The sequence below is a fragment of the Pelophylax lessonae genome (assembly GCF_965119305.1).
Source record: "Pelophylax lessonae genome assembly, chromosome: 3".
NCBI lineage: Eukaryota > Metazoa > Chordata > Amphibia > Anura > Ranidae > Pelophylax > Pelophylax lessonae.
Window position 1 is genome coordinate 73321819 of NC_138770.1, and position 17599 is coordinate 73339417.

Sequence of the window (17599 nt, forward strand, 5' to 3'; positions counted from 1 at the left end):
TAGCTAATACCAGCCCTTTACCCCAGGCATCATATGCAGACAAGATGTTGAGGTGAAGCCAAGAAATAACTTCATTGAGCAGAAATGCAGGTTTTTATACACTTCAAAAATAGGTGCAGTCAACACATGAACAATACAAACAAATATTACACATTGGGGTAAACATCCCACAATGGTTAGGTAGCAAGATCAAATTAACACAAAACTAACCACATCCTCTAGGAGGATTAGCAAACAACCAGAAACAATAGGTTACTCAATTAACAATGGTGATTCAGTGATCATGTAGATGAAGTAACACAGAGTTAAATGATGGCACCAGGGTACACATGACCAAATGGTAATTTACTGTTTGGAAGTAAATCAATAGCACAGGGGGCGTGGTTCGTCAATGGCGCCGTGAGAGGCCGAGCAGTGAGGAGCTCTGCGTGGTGGAGGAGAGCGCCGTGCAGTGAGTGAGTCGGCTCTCCCCCCCTCCCCCGCTAGGTGCAGAGCGGGGCCCGAGGCTCACGGAGGACGGTAATGGAGAAACCCAGGCTCGGGGAGCCATAAAGCAGCGGTGGTGGCAAGGAAGCAGGCGGTCATACGCTGAATGTGCAAGACCCTGCCTCAGAGTGAGAGAGGTACAGCATAGGGTGAAAGACCGTGTGGGTCTGTGTGGGGCTGAGGGGCTGAGGAGGAGGAGAGCCGGGGTCGAGTGCCAGCTGGGACAGTAGATGCGGAGGTCGCTGGTCTCCCCCGTATATATATGACTCAAGCAGCCAGCCCGGAGCAGAAGCAAGCCCTAGAGAAAACGACAGACATCACCTCTTATTTTCTGAGACGCACAGTGGCATCACGAAGTACTGCAGGGACCAAGGCATCACAGAAACACCAAACAAACTCAGGTATGGCAGTTCAGCAGAAAGGGCCCAAAGCTACAAACATTCAATCTATCGGGGTCTCTTCTGGTGGGAAGAAGCCTTCAGTAATGGACACATCGCAGGAACAAAGCAATGAAGAGCCCAAAGAGTCCCTGATAATGCCGCAACAGCCGCAAATACCATCAATAGCGGAGTGGGGTGAGTTTGTAAAGCTGATCCCGACGAAGCAGGACATCCAAGATATGGCTGCAGCAATCGTGAGTGACATTAAAATGGAAATATGTGGTTTAAAACAAAAAGTTGATCAAATTGAAGGCAGATTGGTGAATACAGAGTCAGTACAATGTGATTTTGAAGTCAGAATCTCTGAATTAGAAAGTTCACGAGCGCAGCTGCAAAAACAAGTCACCTGGTTGCGGCTGCAGCAGGATGATGGTGAGAACCGCAGCCGGAGGAATAATATTCGGCTGCGGGGCTTGCCGGAATCCGTAAAGGGCCCAGAGCTCAGAACCACGGTAGTGGGTATTTTGAATGGTTTGTTGGAGAGACCCCAATTGGAAAAAATGGAAATTGACAGAGTGCACAGGGTTAAAGCCCCCCCGAAGGACAGCAACAGAACTAATCCCAAATGTCTTGATTAGGATTCACCTGTTCTCACTTAAAGAAGACATAATGAGACAAGCATGGGCAAAAGGGCAGATTGGGTATGAAGGTTCTCAGCTGAAATAGATCTTTCACAGGGGACCCTAAAGATGAGAGCCGCAATTAAACCCCTCCTAGAGATCAAAAGAAAAGTGGGAGCAACCTATTTTTGGGGACACCCCTTCCATTTGAAAGTGGTGAAAGACAGAGAAACGTTCTTATTGAAATGGCCAGACCAGCTCCCCGGGCTCTTTACATTTTTGGGGTGTGCCCCGATCCATGTGAGTGACTGGTTAGATGTCCTAGGAAACTCCGTGAACTATTACATGAATTAAGCCATACAACATGGGTGAAATTTGGAGCAGATAGGTGTGGAAGCAAAATAGAAGCTCAGGACAAGGAGACATTAATATAACGAACCTAAAAGTGCTGCACACAGGTTCCTGGCCTATTCCATTTTTTTTTTTTTCCTTTTTTTTTGTATCTTCCCGTTTTTTCCCATGCCTTTTTTTGTTTTTGGGGTTCTCCCTACCTCCTCCTCTCCCTCTTTTTCTGGGAGGGGGGAAAGTTAAGATGTGTGGTGGTCCCTGGTATCCCCACACCCGCCTTGAACATTTGCTTTGTTGAGATATGGGCATTTTTTTTTTTCTCTCTGCATTTTTTATTTTTTATTTTTTATATGTCCTTATCTGAGTCACCCTCGCAGGGGAAGGGGGGGAGGGGTTACTTTTTGTGTGATTTGGTTTATTTTCGCTTGTTTTTTATATGGGGGAACTGTGGTGTGTGTTTTTGGATTTTTGCTTCACAGGAAAGTTGGATATTATATATTTGTATTTGTAGATATCAACTATAATTTCACAAGGTGTTTTTTTTTTTTTTTTTTTTTGCTTCTGTTCGCGCTCCCGCCAGCCATGGAGGGCCTGAGCACGATCTTAAGGGTCATGAGGGAAGGGGGCACTGAGGTAGAGGTAATATGAGAGTGTTCCCTCACTCCATGCGGGACACGCTTAAGACATAAAAAAGTAGATATGTGAGACTCAATAATACCGAATTTAAATCACTATTAGGGTGTATACAGAGGGTATAGTGACTCAGGGAATGGTAATGGTTAACAGCAACCAGAAGTGAGTAAGAGAGATCTTCCCAGGACCTAGCCCAAGTCTGAAGGGTTAAGATGGAGTTGTGGGAAGGGTAGATGTTTTGCAGAAAAGGGGGTGAGGGGGCCCCGGGACCCTCAGAAGGGAGATGGGGGAGGGGGAGGGGAATCCATAGAGCGATAGGAGTAGAAGGCACAAGTAAGAGATCTGACTATGTAGCAATCAAGTCCGCATTATCTGCGACCTGGCTCGGGGTGACTTGACTCCGACCCAGGGGTGCATATGGGCCTCAAGGGAACCGCTCCCCTGGGGGGGGGGGGTTACGTCTTGGCCGTATAGGGTCGTGCCACCTTTTTAAGGAGGAAGGCTGGGAAAGTCAAACCTAGAGTGTCCATTAGCATACTCAGGGTCCGTTAGATTGGGAGGTGTAAGAGGGGGTCTCTGGGGCGGGGGGGGGGAGTAGGACATTGACATTATGTGAAGGGAGGCGATCGTCCGCCGAGTCAGAGCTCCTCTAGCTGGACACTTAAAATGTATAGTCCTACTGTCTGTTAGTGATAAGATTGGGACTACATCCTTACACCACGGTAGGGGTGAGAGGGAGTAGAGCCCATTTTCTTAGCTCCAATTTTTTGGAGCCTAGCTTTTTTTTTTCTATTTCTTGTTCTTGAAGGAGAGTGTCCAGGTACAGTGGCTTGCTCGCGGGGTTTTGGGAACCACGGCCCCCTCAGTAGATAGCGCCTGGTTGCGCTGGTTTAGTTAACCATTAGAGGGGGGTAGGGGTAGTGGGTATTAAATAGTATATACATGCTTGTGTGGGTGAAGGGGGTTTTTTATTTTTTTTTGTAATTTTTTTTTTTTGTTTTTGTTTTTGTTTGGTTTTTTTCTTTCCTCGCATAGGTTGTGTGGCCGTGGGGGGCGGGGGACTGTCCACAATGGTGGCTGGAGGTGGGGCGACCCAGGGGGGGACAGCAGGTTGTAAGATTACGACCTAAAATGTGAGGGGACTATCAACCCCACAGAAGCGTAGGAGACTTATGGGGGATCTAAAACGAGATGCTACACAAATAGCTTTCATTCAGGAGACCTACTTCCGCAAAGATGCAGTACCAAAATTGTACAATAAAGACTTTCCATGGGTTTACCACGCTACATCCCCTATTGCTAAATCAAAGGGTGTGAGCATCTTAATATCAAGTGCTATGAATTGGACCCTAAAGGAAGAATTGGCTGACCCAATGGGTAGGTTTGTGATGGTGAAGGGGTGGATAGGACGGGTCGAGGTAACCCTCGTAAATGTCTATTTTCCCAATTATGAGCATGTAATGTTTTTACAGAAATTGATTCCAGTTGTCTTGGAATTCCAGGAAGGGCACTTAGTGATGGGAGGTGACTTTAATTATGCCCCAGAACCTCTGTTAGATACCTCCAAGAGAAGCTAATATATGTCATTTTCTAAATTACGAAGGTTGCAAAAAGAGATCTCCCTCCTGGGCCTCATCGATCCATGGAGGCTGATGCAACCAGGAGAGAGAAATTACACTTTCTATTCTCCAATCCACAAGGCATATAGTAGGATAGATAGAATCCTGGTGACCCAGGCAGACCTGCCGTTAGTGACAGACTCAGATATCGGAGATTTTTCAATCTCTGACCATTTCCCGGTGTATGTGAGTATAGAATGGGAATCAAAAAACTGTAGCCCAAGGTCATGGTGCATAAATGAGGCCTTATTACAATCCCCGGAAGTGGAGGGGAAGATAGATGAGGCGCTACATAACTACTTTATAGAAAATACAACGGAGTCGCTCTCACCTTCCACGATCTGGGAAGCGCACAAGTGCGTGATAAGAGGGGTACTGATACAGTTGGGCGCACAGCGTAAAAGAGAGCAGGAGGTGAAAATCAAAGAATATCTAACTAAAATTGAACATCTGAGTAGACAGCATAAGAGAACGCTTGCGGAAGCTCACTTGATCCCGCTCATGCGGGTAAGAGAGGAATTGAACCAGATACTTTTCCAAAAGACAGTACGAAATATGTTGTGGTTGAAAAGACACCTGTATGAATATGCAAATAAACCAGGGGCGATGCTGGCACGAGCACTGAGGGGCCCAAAAAGACGAACTCAAATTTTACGGCTTAGAAATACAAAAGGTGGGGAGGTTTACACTTCAGCTGACATAGCGGAAGAGTTCTGTTCTTTTTATCAGGCATTCTATAACCTACCGGAAATAGGGAGTAAGAAAAGTCCAGAAAAGGGGAAGAAGATAGAGGAGTATTTACGAGATTCGGGCATGCGTACACTTACAGAAGATCAAGTACTGACATTGGAAGGTGAGATATCGGGGGAAGAACTGGCCGCTGCGATCTCACAGACCAAGGCACATAAAGCCCCTGGCCCAGATGGCTTTACTTTAAGTTATTACAAGAAATTTGGGGAGCGTTTAAAGAATCCCCTACTGTCACATTTCAATGAAGTGGGAAGAAGAGCGGCGTTCCCGTTAGATTCTCTACGGGCGCATATTACTTTAATACTTAAAGAAGAGAAGGACCCCTTGTGTTGTGGCAGCTATCGCCCGATATCCTTGATAAATGTAGACACTAAACTATACGCAAGAATATTAGCAAATCTGATCTTACCATATATGGCAGACTTGGTCCACTTCGACCAAGTGGGCTTTATTCCTACCCGGGAGGCCCGGGATAATACAATCCGAGCCATAGATTTAATACATCTGTCACGTACATCACAGAAGAAGATGGTTCTCTTCGCAGCAGATGCAGAAAAAGCCTTTGACAGGGTGGCGTGGGATTTTATCCGGGCCACCCTGTCATACATAGGCCTGGGACCACAAATGCTGCAATTTATACTGGCACTTTATACGGTCCTTACGGCTGCGGTTAGGTTAAATGAATGGAGGTCAAGTTACTTCCCTATCTCTAATGGCACACGGCAGGGGTGCCCCTTATCCCCGCTTATATTCGTGTTGTGTCTCGAGCCCCTATTGTGCAGAATTCGGAGTTCTCCGGATATAGCGGGAATCCAAAGCGGGGGGGAACAACATAAGGTGGCCGCGTTTGCGGATGACCTGCTGTTTTTTGCTATTAACCCTTCTCTTTCACTGCCAAATATTCTAGACGCCCTGAAAACATACAGTAGGTTCTCCAACTACAAAATTAATGTAACTAAATCAGCGGCACTCAACGTATCGTTATCTGACCAAGAAGAAAGAACACTTCGAATAGCGTTTCCGTTTTAATGGGCCTCAGATACGCTGAAATACTTAGGGATACAGTTAACGGCAGATCCCGTGGATCTCTATAGAAAGAATTACCTTCCGCTTATAGGAAAGATTAAAGCAGATCTTAGAATATGGCAGCTGTTGGCAGTGACGTGGTTTGGGCGCTGTAGCGTTATTAAAATGAATGTGTTACCCCGTATCTTGTATTTAATGCAGACCATTCCGATAGCAGTTCCAAAAGAATTTTTTCAATCAATCAAGGGCATACTTCGCGCCTATATTTGGGCAAATAAATCCCCTAGAATTAAGATGCAGACGTTGGCCTTACCCAAAGTAAGAGGTGGGATTGGATTACCAGATATCCTGAGATATTACAGGGCGGTCCATATGGTAAGGGTGGTAGACTGGCATTGCAATAAACTTACCAAACGATGGGTGGATTTAGAGAATGAGGAAACAGGTCAGCTAACCCCCCCAGCCCCATGGTCGGTGTTCGAATCTAAAGACGCTATTCTCAAACATCCTACAGTGGGAGCGACTATAAAAGAAACTAAGAGAATTCAGTCGCATATTGGAGGGTAGCCCCGGGTCTATCTCCGATGACACCGATCTTGGGGAACCCGGATTTTCCCCCGGGGTGTATAAATGCCAGAATCCGTAGGTGGGCTCAAGATGGTAAAAGGCGCCTATGTGATGTATGGCAAAATGGTCCTATGCCCTCCCTAGAAGAACTTAGGACAGGTGCAGGAGAATCGCTAGATTATTTTAGCCTTTATCAGCTGTATAATTATATTAGATCAGTTCGGCAGAAAGGTTATGCACCACGAGAGCTAACGGATCTGGAAAATATGTGTAGAACAGGTAATGCGACGGGCCTTCTGATCTCAAGGTTCTATACACAATTGTCAGAGGATGAGGGAGACCAACAACTGCCGTTTATCCAAAAATGGGAGCAGGAGTTAAATACCATGTGGTCAAAAGAGCAGATAAATAAGATCCTGAGATTAGTTCATCAATCGTCACTAGATAGTAAGATCCAAGAAACAGGGTATAAAATTCTAACCAGATGGTATAGAGTCCCATCACTATTACACAGAATAAAAGAGGCGGTCTCAGGAAAATGCTGGCGGTGTGGATTGGAGGATGGAAATATGGTGTGCGGCCATTTTGGAATAAGATAGCAGTGGCTATAAAACATATAACCAACGTGGATATACTAGAGGACCCCGCATTGTGCTTGCTGCATTTGACAGGAAGCTCAGTGCGGAGCTACAGGAAGTCCCTGACTCTGCGTCTTTTGAATGCAGCAAGGGCATGCATACCTATTTTCTGGAAACAGACAGTGATTCCAACTTGCGAGCTATGGTGTGGGAAGGTCAACGAGATTTTTAAGATGGAAGAACTGTCTGCCATATTGGGAAATTCAGAGGATCAAGTTAAGTTGAGATGGAGACCCTGGGTACAATACTTGGAAGCCAATTCTTCTTAAAGGGAGTTTAAGAGAGGGTCACCCTGGGTGGAGCCTGGTCCAGGCCGCAGGGGGACGGTCCCCATACCCCTCCTGGCATATGTTAATATAATATGGGATACATCTTCATATGAAGAAATGTTGGGAATGTGCGCATAAAGTATAAAAACATCCTTTTTTTTTTTTTGTTTAATTGGGGGAGGAGGGAGGGGGAGATAAGGGGGGTGGGGTTTGGTCAGAACATGACAATGTTTGTTTGAAATGACAATGTTTGTTTGAAATGTATGTATATATAAAAAATCACCAATAAAGATATAAATTTAAAAAAAAAAAAAAAAAAATGATGGCACCATCCCTCTGCAACATATATATGGAGAAAAGAGAGTCGAGAGTGAGATAAGGGGCTTTAATTGTGCCAAAATAATAATAATAATAATAATAAGATGTTATGTGTTTACTGTTATAATATATACCTGTGTTTGCCTATCCTGTCTAGGTGTGAAGTGCCTTTCTTCCATTGTGTCATTTCCCTGTTGTATGCCTCCTAGGTGTGAATTCCCATTGTTATGGAGAAAAAAATATCAGTTATCCACACCAGGAAAAGGAATGGAGAGTGAGATAAGGGGCTTTAATAGTGGCAAAAATAATATTAGAAATCATCAAATTAAAAAATAAAATTTTTATTTGTAAACAATATAAAATCGAATAGATTAAAAATATCAGCACAAAGTCTGGTATATCATAAGCTCAGTACATGGAAAAAAGTATCGCCATAAATGAAGCAAAATCAGCCACTGTTCACAAGAGGTGGGCATGCAGGATTAATGCGTTTTGCTTTTTAATGCTTCATCAGAATCCATGCCAACAATATAGAACAGGATAACTGCATATTTTAGAATTAGAAAATATTAGACTAAAAAATGTACAGAAACAGAAATATATATACAGCAAAAAATCATTTAAACAAATGGATACCCATAAAAAATATAATATAATGGAATGAGGAGGGGGGACAGAAAAGGAGCACAAGGGGGCCCGTGGCAGAAGGATTAAAGGTAATTACAAATAGATGATACAAACACAGGTACACATTATAACCGTAAACACATATCATTTTAATAGAGATGGGCAAACGGTTTAGGCCAAGCAAAAGTTCAGCCCGAACATCGCCTGTTCGCCTATTCGGTGAACACTGCTGCACAGTGCATTGTAAGCACAGTAAATAGCTGGTTGTTAAGGTTCGGGGCTGGGAATCAGGTCGTAGCATCCTTAACAAGCTGAATAAATAAAAACATTACTGGCAATAAAAAAGTGAAAAAATAAAATAAACGGCATGGGGGTCCCCACCCCCACCCCCATTTATACAAGGCACTTCGGGTCTGGTATGGAAACCCAACACCAAAATGTAAAAAAAAAGCATAGAGTCCCCCAAAAATCTATACCAGATCCTTATCCGAGCATGCAACCCACCAGGCCAGGAAAGGGGGGGGGGAGAGCGAGCTCCCACCCCCTCCTGAACCATACCAGGCCACCTCAAATCACATTGTCCCCATGTTGATGGGGACAACAGCCTCTTCCACACAAATCTGGGTGGTGTTTGTGAGGTCTGCGGGGAGGGGCTTAACCACTTCCCGCCCATCATATAGCAAAATGATGGCTGGGAAGTGGTTGCTCTATCCTGACTGGCCGTCACATGACATCCAGCAGAGGGGGTTTGCGCAGAGCGGCGATCGGTGGTGCAGTGTGTCATTCTGGCCGCATCTCCGATCCCGGTAAAGAGCCTAATAATGCAGGCTCATTACCATGTGACCAGCTGTGTCCAATCACAGCTGGTCACATAGTAAATAGGAAGTTCCATTGATCGGCTTTCCTCAGTTCGTGCCTGACAGGCAGGAGTAGAGGAGAGCCGATCAGTGGCTCTCCTGACGGGGGGGGGGGGTCTGTGATGGTAATAAGAGCATTGATTACAGTGCAGACCCTTGGAGGATTCCAAAAGAGCCACCAGGGACTGCCTACCCATGGCCACCAGGGATGCCCACCCATGGCCACCAGGGATGCCAATCAGGGCTCAGGGACCCTTTCAGTGCCCTCCTTATCAGAGCTTCCCATTATTGCCATCTATCAGTGCTGCCCACCAGTGCCCATCATTGTCATCTGTCAGTGCCGCCCACCAGTGCCCATTATTGCCCGTCAGTGCTGCCTATCAGTGCCCATCAGTGCCGCCTATCAGTGCCTATCAGTGCCCATCAATGCTGTCTATAAGTGCCCACCGGTGCCCATCAGTTCCACCTATCAGTACCCATCAGTGTCCATCAGTGCTGCCTTTTAGTGCCTATCAGTGCCCATCAGTGCTGCCTATCAGTGCCCATCAGTGCCGCCTATCAGTGCCCATCAGTGCCACCTATCAAAACCCATCAGTGCCACCTAGCAGTGCCCACCAACGCAGCATATCAGTGCTAGCTATCAGTGCCGCCTATCAGTGCCCATCAGTGCTGCATATTAGTGCCTCATCATCAGTGCCACCCCATCAGTGCCTCCTCATCAGTGCCTGTCAGTGCGGCCTCACCAGTGCTCATCAGTGCAGGAAAAAACATATCTATTTACAAAACTTTATAACATAAACAAAAAAAAGTTTTTTTGTTTTTTTTCAAACTTTTCAGTCTTTTTTTATTTGTGTAGCAAAAAAAGAAAAAACTTTGCGGTGATCAAATACCACCAAAAGAAAGCTCTTTTTGTGGGGAAAAAAATGACATAAATTTGGTTTAGGTACAGTGCTGCATGACCGCGCAATTGTCATTCAAATTGCGACAGCGCTAAAAGCTGAAAATTGGCCTGGGCAGGAAGGGGGTGAAAGTGCCCTGTATTGAAGTGGTTAAAAACAAGGGGGGCCCCTAGATTCTGCCCCCCCCCCCCTCCATGTGAATGAGTATGTGGTACATTGCACCTTTAATTATTCACCAAAAAAAAACTTTTTAAACATAAATAAAAACACTAAAAGGGTTTTTGATAAGACGTTTATTAAAAAATAGAAATAAAAAACAATGTCCCCTAATGTAGATCCATCATCAAATACGATGCCCATTGCACCACCAAACCTGAAAAAAAAGGCAGGTCTGCCATGGACGGATGCAGAGCAGTTATTTTTTTCTCTTTTTTCAGGTTCGGTGATGCAGCGGGTGTCGCGATTGATGATGGATCCACGTCGGGGGACATTCCAGATTCCGATAATCCCCCTGCCCGCAGACACCCAAAACCACCTTCCAGGGTTGTTGGGAAGAGGCCCTTGTACCCATCAACATGTTGAGAGCATGTGGCCTGGTATGGTTCAGGAGGGGGGTCCGCTCCCTCGTCCCCCCTTTCCTATCCTGCCAGGGTGCATGCTCTAATAAGGGTCTGGTATGGATTTTGGGGGGGACACCCAAACCATTTTTTTTCAGTTTTGGCATGGGGTGTAGGGCCGGTTTAGACTTGGGGGGACACCATGCCCTTTTTTTCTTTATTTTTTTGACTCGCGGTTTCAATATCATATATCAGCATCAGGTTGTTTTGAGCTGATTATAATCTTCTGCTTTGAGTCTAGGAGGGGGTTGAAGCAGTCAATGCTGGTTTGGGCTGTTGATTCTGTACACCAACAAAACACAGAGGCCCCAAATCTGACATGACATGGACTTGAATCCAAAGTAAAACTACTCCAAAGGTCCCCCCAGGCACACACCTCCCAAAGAATAGAGCCCGGTTCGGTCTACCACAGACATGTTTATGGATACATTTCTCGATATATGCTGAGTGATGATGAGTCGTTGCAGGTCTGCACAAAGATTTATGTGTCCCAGTACATCCCCAAAGCTTTATTCGTTCTGTAAATGTCATTTTCCATATAGTTTTTCCAAAATGATCCTATTCCACAACAATTTAAATTTATTTTCATAACTCCTCTGCATTTAAAAAAAAGATTCATTGAAACTGTGTAAAACTGCATCCTTCAGACTGTTGTAATTGGGGTGACATCACCGGCAGATATGCAACATCCAAATACATATTTATATATAGATTCTCGGATGGAATTAGGATATTCATGGTGGACATTATGGAAATAGTAGTTAATGACATTTGACTAGTCCAATGTGAAAGCATACTGTATCTCACAAAAGTGAGTACACCCCCCCCCCCCCCCCCACACACACACACACACATTTTTGTAAATATTTTATTATATCTTTTCATGTGACAACACTGAAGAAATGACACTTTGCTACAATGTAAATTAGTGAGTGTACAGCTTGTATAACAGTGTACATTTGCTGTCCCCTCAAAATAACTCCACATACAGCCATTAATGTCTAAACCACTGCCAACAAAAGTGAGTACACCCCTTAATGAAAATGTCCAATTTAGGCCCAATTTGATATTTTCCCTCCCCAGTGTCATGTGACTCGTTAGTGTTACAAGGTCTCAGATGTGAATGGGGAGCAGGTGTGTTAAATTTGGTGTTATCGCTCTCACTCTCTTATACTGGTCACTGGAAATTCAACATGGTACCTCTCTGAGGATCTGAAAAAAAGAATTGTTGCTCGACATGAAGATGGCCTAGGTTATAAGAAGATTGCCAGGACCCTGAAACTGAGCTGCAGCACGGTGGCCAAGACCATACAGCGGTTTAACAGGACAGGTTCCACTCAGAACAGGCCTCGCCATGGTCGACCAAAGAAGTTGAGTGCATGTGCTCAGCATCATATCCAGAGGTTGTCTTTGGGAAATAGACGTATGAGTGCTGCCAGCATTGCTGCAGAAGTTGAAGGGGGTGGGGGGTCAGCCTGTCAGTGATCAGACTATACACCGCACACTGCATCAAATTGGTCTGCATGGCTGTTGTCTCAGAAGAAAGCCTCTTCTAAAGATGATGCACAAGAAATAGTTTGCTGAAGACATGCAGACTAAGGACACGGATTACTGGAACCATGTCCTGTGGTCTGATGAGACCAAGATAAACGTATTTGGTTCAGATGGTGTCAAGCATGTTTGGCGGCAACCAGGTGAGGAGTACAAAGACAAGTGTGTCTTGCCTACAGTCAAGAATGGTGGTGGGAGTGTCATGGTCTGGGGCTGCATGAGTGCTGCCAGCACTGGGGAGTTACAGTTCATTGATGGAACCATGAATGCTAAAATGTACTGTGACATACTGAAGCAGAGCATGATCCCCTCTCTTCGGAGACTGCCGCAGTATATATATATATATATATATATATATATATATATATACACACAGTATCTCACAAAAGTGAGTACACCCCTCACATTTCTGTAAATATATTACTATATCTTTTCATGTGACAACACTGAAGAAATGACACTTTGCTACAATGTAAAGTAGTGAGTGTACAGCTTGTATAACAGTGTAAATTTCCTGTCCCCTCAACACAGCCATTAATGTCTAAACCGCTGGCAACGAAAGTGAGTACACCCCTAAGTGAAAATGTCCAATTTGGGCCCAATTAGCCATTTTCTCTCCCCAGTGTCATGTGACTCGTTAGGGTTACAAGGTCTCAGGTGTGAATGGGGAGCAGCTGTGTTAAATCTGGTGTACAGGTACATAGCGTTCTTCCGACTCCTGCTTTGATTAGACCAGTGTTTCTCAACCAGGGCTCCACGGCACTCCCGGGTGCCACAAAGAGTCCCCAGAGGTGCCAAAAGCATAAACAATGGCACCAGCTAAGGCAAGCAAATATGCTTTACTGCTGGCTCAAGCTTTTATTTAACTGCAGGACCAGTCTTGTGGGACTCTGTGCTGCGTGGGCCTCCCAACCGCATCCTGCCAACCAATGACATCATCGGTTGCTAAGGAGCATGTTGGAAGCCCACCCAGCGTCCTTAGTTTCCCCTGACATGCCTCCATGGCTGCAAAGGAGGTACAGGTCGGGGACAGGAGGGGCGGAGGCTGTTTATGACATGCTTGACTCCCTACATGCAATTCTTCTCCCCCAACTTCTCCTAGTGTAGCCAGAGCTGGTGGGCGGTACATGTGGCCAACTTCTTCCCTTCTCACACAGGGACCTGATCTAGCAGCTGAAGATGGAGGAGTAGAGAAAACAGTCCAGCTAGTCTTCCTTTATCTCCAGTGGTGCGGTAAGTGGCTGATGTAGAGAGGCTTCTCTAACAGGCATTCAATGCTTTTGCTCACTGGCTGCTAACACCATACCACACTGACTGCCATTACATACCACTCACTGACTTCTGCCACCATACCACACGTTGGCTGCCACTACATACCACTCACTGACTGCTGCCACCATACCGCACGTTGGCTGCCCCTACATACCACTCCCTGACTGCTGCCACCATACCGCACGTTGACTGCCACTACATACCGCATGTTGACTGCCACTACATACCGCTCACTGACTGCTGCCACCATACGGCACATTGGCTGCCACTACATACCGCTCACTGACTGCTGCCACCATACCGCACGTTGGCTGCCACTACATACCGCTCACTGACTGCTGCTACCATACCGCACGTTGGCTGCCACTACATACCGCTCACTGACTGCTGCCACCATACCGCACGTTGTCTGCCACTACATACCCGCAGATTCTGGGTTGTGTTTCTAAAACTATTCAGTTGAGATCAGCCCATGAAATCCTATTTTATAAAAGTAATTCGCTTTTAAAATTTTAAAATATTATATCTGATTCAGCAGGTCTGATCAGTTATGTATATGCAATTAGCCATTATTTTAATATGTTTATATGTGCTCATAGAAGGTGATCACCGCCAGTTGATTCCTGTATATCTGCTTTGTAGCTTGCATTTAGAGTCCTGGCGTCTTTATTGTTTATTTGGCTGTCCCCGGGGCAACAGAGTATCCCTTCCTGTGTGAAGGGTTCACTTCCTGTGTGAAGGGTTCACTTCCTGTGTGAAGAGTTCACTTCCTGTGTGAAGGGTTCACTTCCTGTGTGAGGGGTTCACTTCCTGTCTGAGGTGTTCTCTTGGTTGCACTTCCGGGTCTGATGGCTATGAGTGACTATAAGTAGCCCTGTCCTTCTCCCTTACCAATAGCTGAGGAAGTCCCGTGCAGTGGGACGTAACGCGTGCGAAGGGGGAGGGGCCGGTGACGTCACCCGCCATCCATTGCGGTCGAGACCGCTGTGTGTAATACAATCTGCTCATCACATGCACTTGTATAGTGCTTTACAAGGTAATTTTTATGATTTTATGCTATGTTCAATAAAGTAATTTATTGCGGTAATGCACTATGTCCGGACCTTTGTTTTCCTATGGACCTGTGACCCGCTTTATGGACCTGTGATCTGTTACCTGTGAGCCTTATCTTCTGATGAAGAGGAATACTGATTTGATCTATATTGGTGATATCCTTGGAGAAAGTTTGTCTTACTAGCCCGTCTGGTGACACAGGGGCTAAGTGTGAGGTGAGAGGCTAATGAGACTGGGTGGAGGATTACCAGCACATTGAAGAGCACTGAATGTTTATATCTTGTGCATGCTTCACCATAATTTTCACCTGTGGACTGCTCTCCTCGATATCTTCTTCATAATCCATATTTGATAGCGCTGCACTTTTTGTTATATATTTGTTATTGGGACTTTTGGTTTATTGATCCTTTAGTGCATAGCAGCTTTCTATTATATTATTTTATACAGTTGCGCTGAATTTTTATCTATATTATTTGCCACTACATACCGCTCACTGACTGCTGCCACCATATCGCACGTTGGCTGCCAATACATACCACTCCCTGACTGCTGCCACCATACCGCACGTTGACTGCCACTACATACCGCACATTGACTGCCACTACATACCGCTCACTGACTGCTGCCACCATATGGCACATTGGCTGCCACTACATATCGCTCACTGACTGCTGCCACCATACCTCACAATGGCTGCCACTACATACCGCTCACTGACTGCTGCCACCATACCACACGTTGGCTGCCACTACATACCGCTCACTGGCTGCTACCACCATACCATACTGACTGCCACTACATACCGCTCACTGACTGCTGCCACCATACCGTATGTTGGCTGCCACTACATACCGCTCACTGAATGCTGCCACCATACCGCACGTTGGCTGCCACTACATACCCCTCTCTGACTACTGCCACCATACCACACGTTGGCTGTCACTATATACCGCTCACTGACTGCTGCCACCATACCGCACATTGTCTGCCACTACATACCGCTCACTGACTGCTGCCACCATATCACACATTGACTGCTACTACGTACATACCGCTCACTGACTGCTGCCACCATACCGCACGTTGGCTTCCACTACATACCACTCCCTGACTGCTGCCACCATACCACACATTGGCTGCCACTACATACCACTCCCTGACTGCTGCCAACATACTGCACGTTGGCTGCCACTACATACCACTCACTGACTGCCCCCACCATACCGCTTGCTGACTGCCGCCATCATACCACTCATTGATTTCTACAAGTACAGTACAATGCACCAAACTCTGCCTCCCAAATCATGCTTGTTCACACACCAGGTGTGGTGCAGTAAAATGTGCGAAATTGTGTGTTTTCCATCACCACACAAAAACCTGCTACCTTTTGCAGACATGCGTGGGTGCCATTAATTCTTAACGGCACCCACACGCATCTAGCAAAGGCACATGTGTTCTCTCATGCTAAAATGAATAGTACTTGCAATACCATGCATTTTGGTGCGGCATAATGTTAAAAATGCAACACATGGAAACTTTTTTTGCTTGTTTCACACGCATAGGGCAGCCTATTCAAAAACACATGTAGGCGCAAAAAAGCATGTGTATGTTCAGACACACCTCCTCCCATGCCCCAAGACTTTGCAGAATTCTGGAGGGTGCCTTGACCAAAAAAAGTTTGAGAAACACTGGATTAGACACCGTTGAATCTTGTCAGCAGGTCCTGGCCTATGATTAATGGCCGGTACCTGCTGATTGGCTTTGTCCAATCACAGCCCAATGCCCAGTGTTGACAAAGCTATGTTAACAATTATGCTGGTATGAACAGATAAAGAGTATGGATTTTGGAATTTAAAATAAATGTAATGATTTTTTTAACCACTTGCCGACCACCCGCCGTAGATATCCTGCAGCAGGCTAGGTCGGCTGCGCGAATTGCCGTACCTGTACGGCGATCCGCGGGAGCAATCCTTGGGGTTCGCGTGCCCCCATTAGCCAGCAGGCAAGCTGACTCACAGGGGGCCGGCGTCTGCGAATGCCGCCGGGCACCCACGATCACTCCCTGTGGAGAGAGAAGGAAGGTCTGCTGTTGTAAACACAGCAGACCGTTGTTCTCTCAGGATTCAGCACAGAGCCCCTGTGTTCCTCCTATTTAGGATCACAGGTCTCTGTGTTGTTTCCACAAGTCCATACCCCTCACAGATAGAAAACACCCCCTAGGCATACACTTAACTCTTTGATCGCCCCTGAGTTAACCCCTTCCCTGCCAGTGTCATTATTACAGTAATAGTGCATATTTTTAGCACTAAATACAGTAGTAATGTCCCCAAAAAAATGTCAAAAATGTCAGTTAGGGGTCCGATCTGTCCGGAGCAATGTCGCAGTCCCGTTAAAAATCGCTGATCGCCGCCAATACTAGAAAAATAATTAATAATTAAATTAATACATAAATCTTTCCCCTAGTTTGTAGATGCGATAACGTTTCCGGAAAACAATCAAAATATGCTTATTGGGATTTTTTTTACCAAAAATATATAGCAGAACACAAATTGGTCTAAAATGATGAAAAAATTAGATTTTTACATTTTTTGGGGGGAATGTTAAATAGCAGAATGTGAAAAATATTGTTTTTTTTTTTGTTTTTTGTTTTTTTGAATTGTCGCTCTTTTTTTGTTTATAGAGCAAAAAATAAAAATTGCACACATCAAATACCACCAGTAGAAAGCTCCATTTGTGGGGAAAAAAGGACATCAATTTTATTTAGGCAATTGTCCATTAAAGGGTAACTCCACTTTCATGGTGAAAAGAAATCAGCAAATAAAGAACAAACAATATAGAGTATACAATTGCGACACAAATCATATTGTAATTGAATGTTATTAAAAATGACCTTTCCTTTTTAATCTGCAGCTGTTGTAATTTTCTGAAAATGCAATGCAATATGGCCGCCTGGAGCTGTTCTGTACACAGACTGTATACTGACCACACCCCTGAAACATCATTTCCTGCTTGTGTGATTGGCTCACCAATTTTCCCAGAAGTCTATTTAACATACAAGTCAGATTTCTG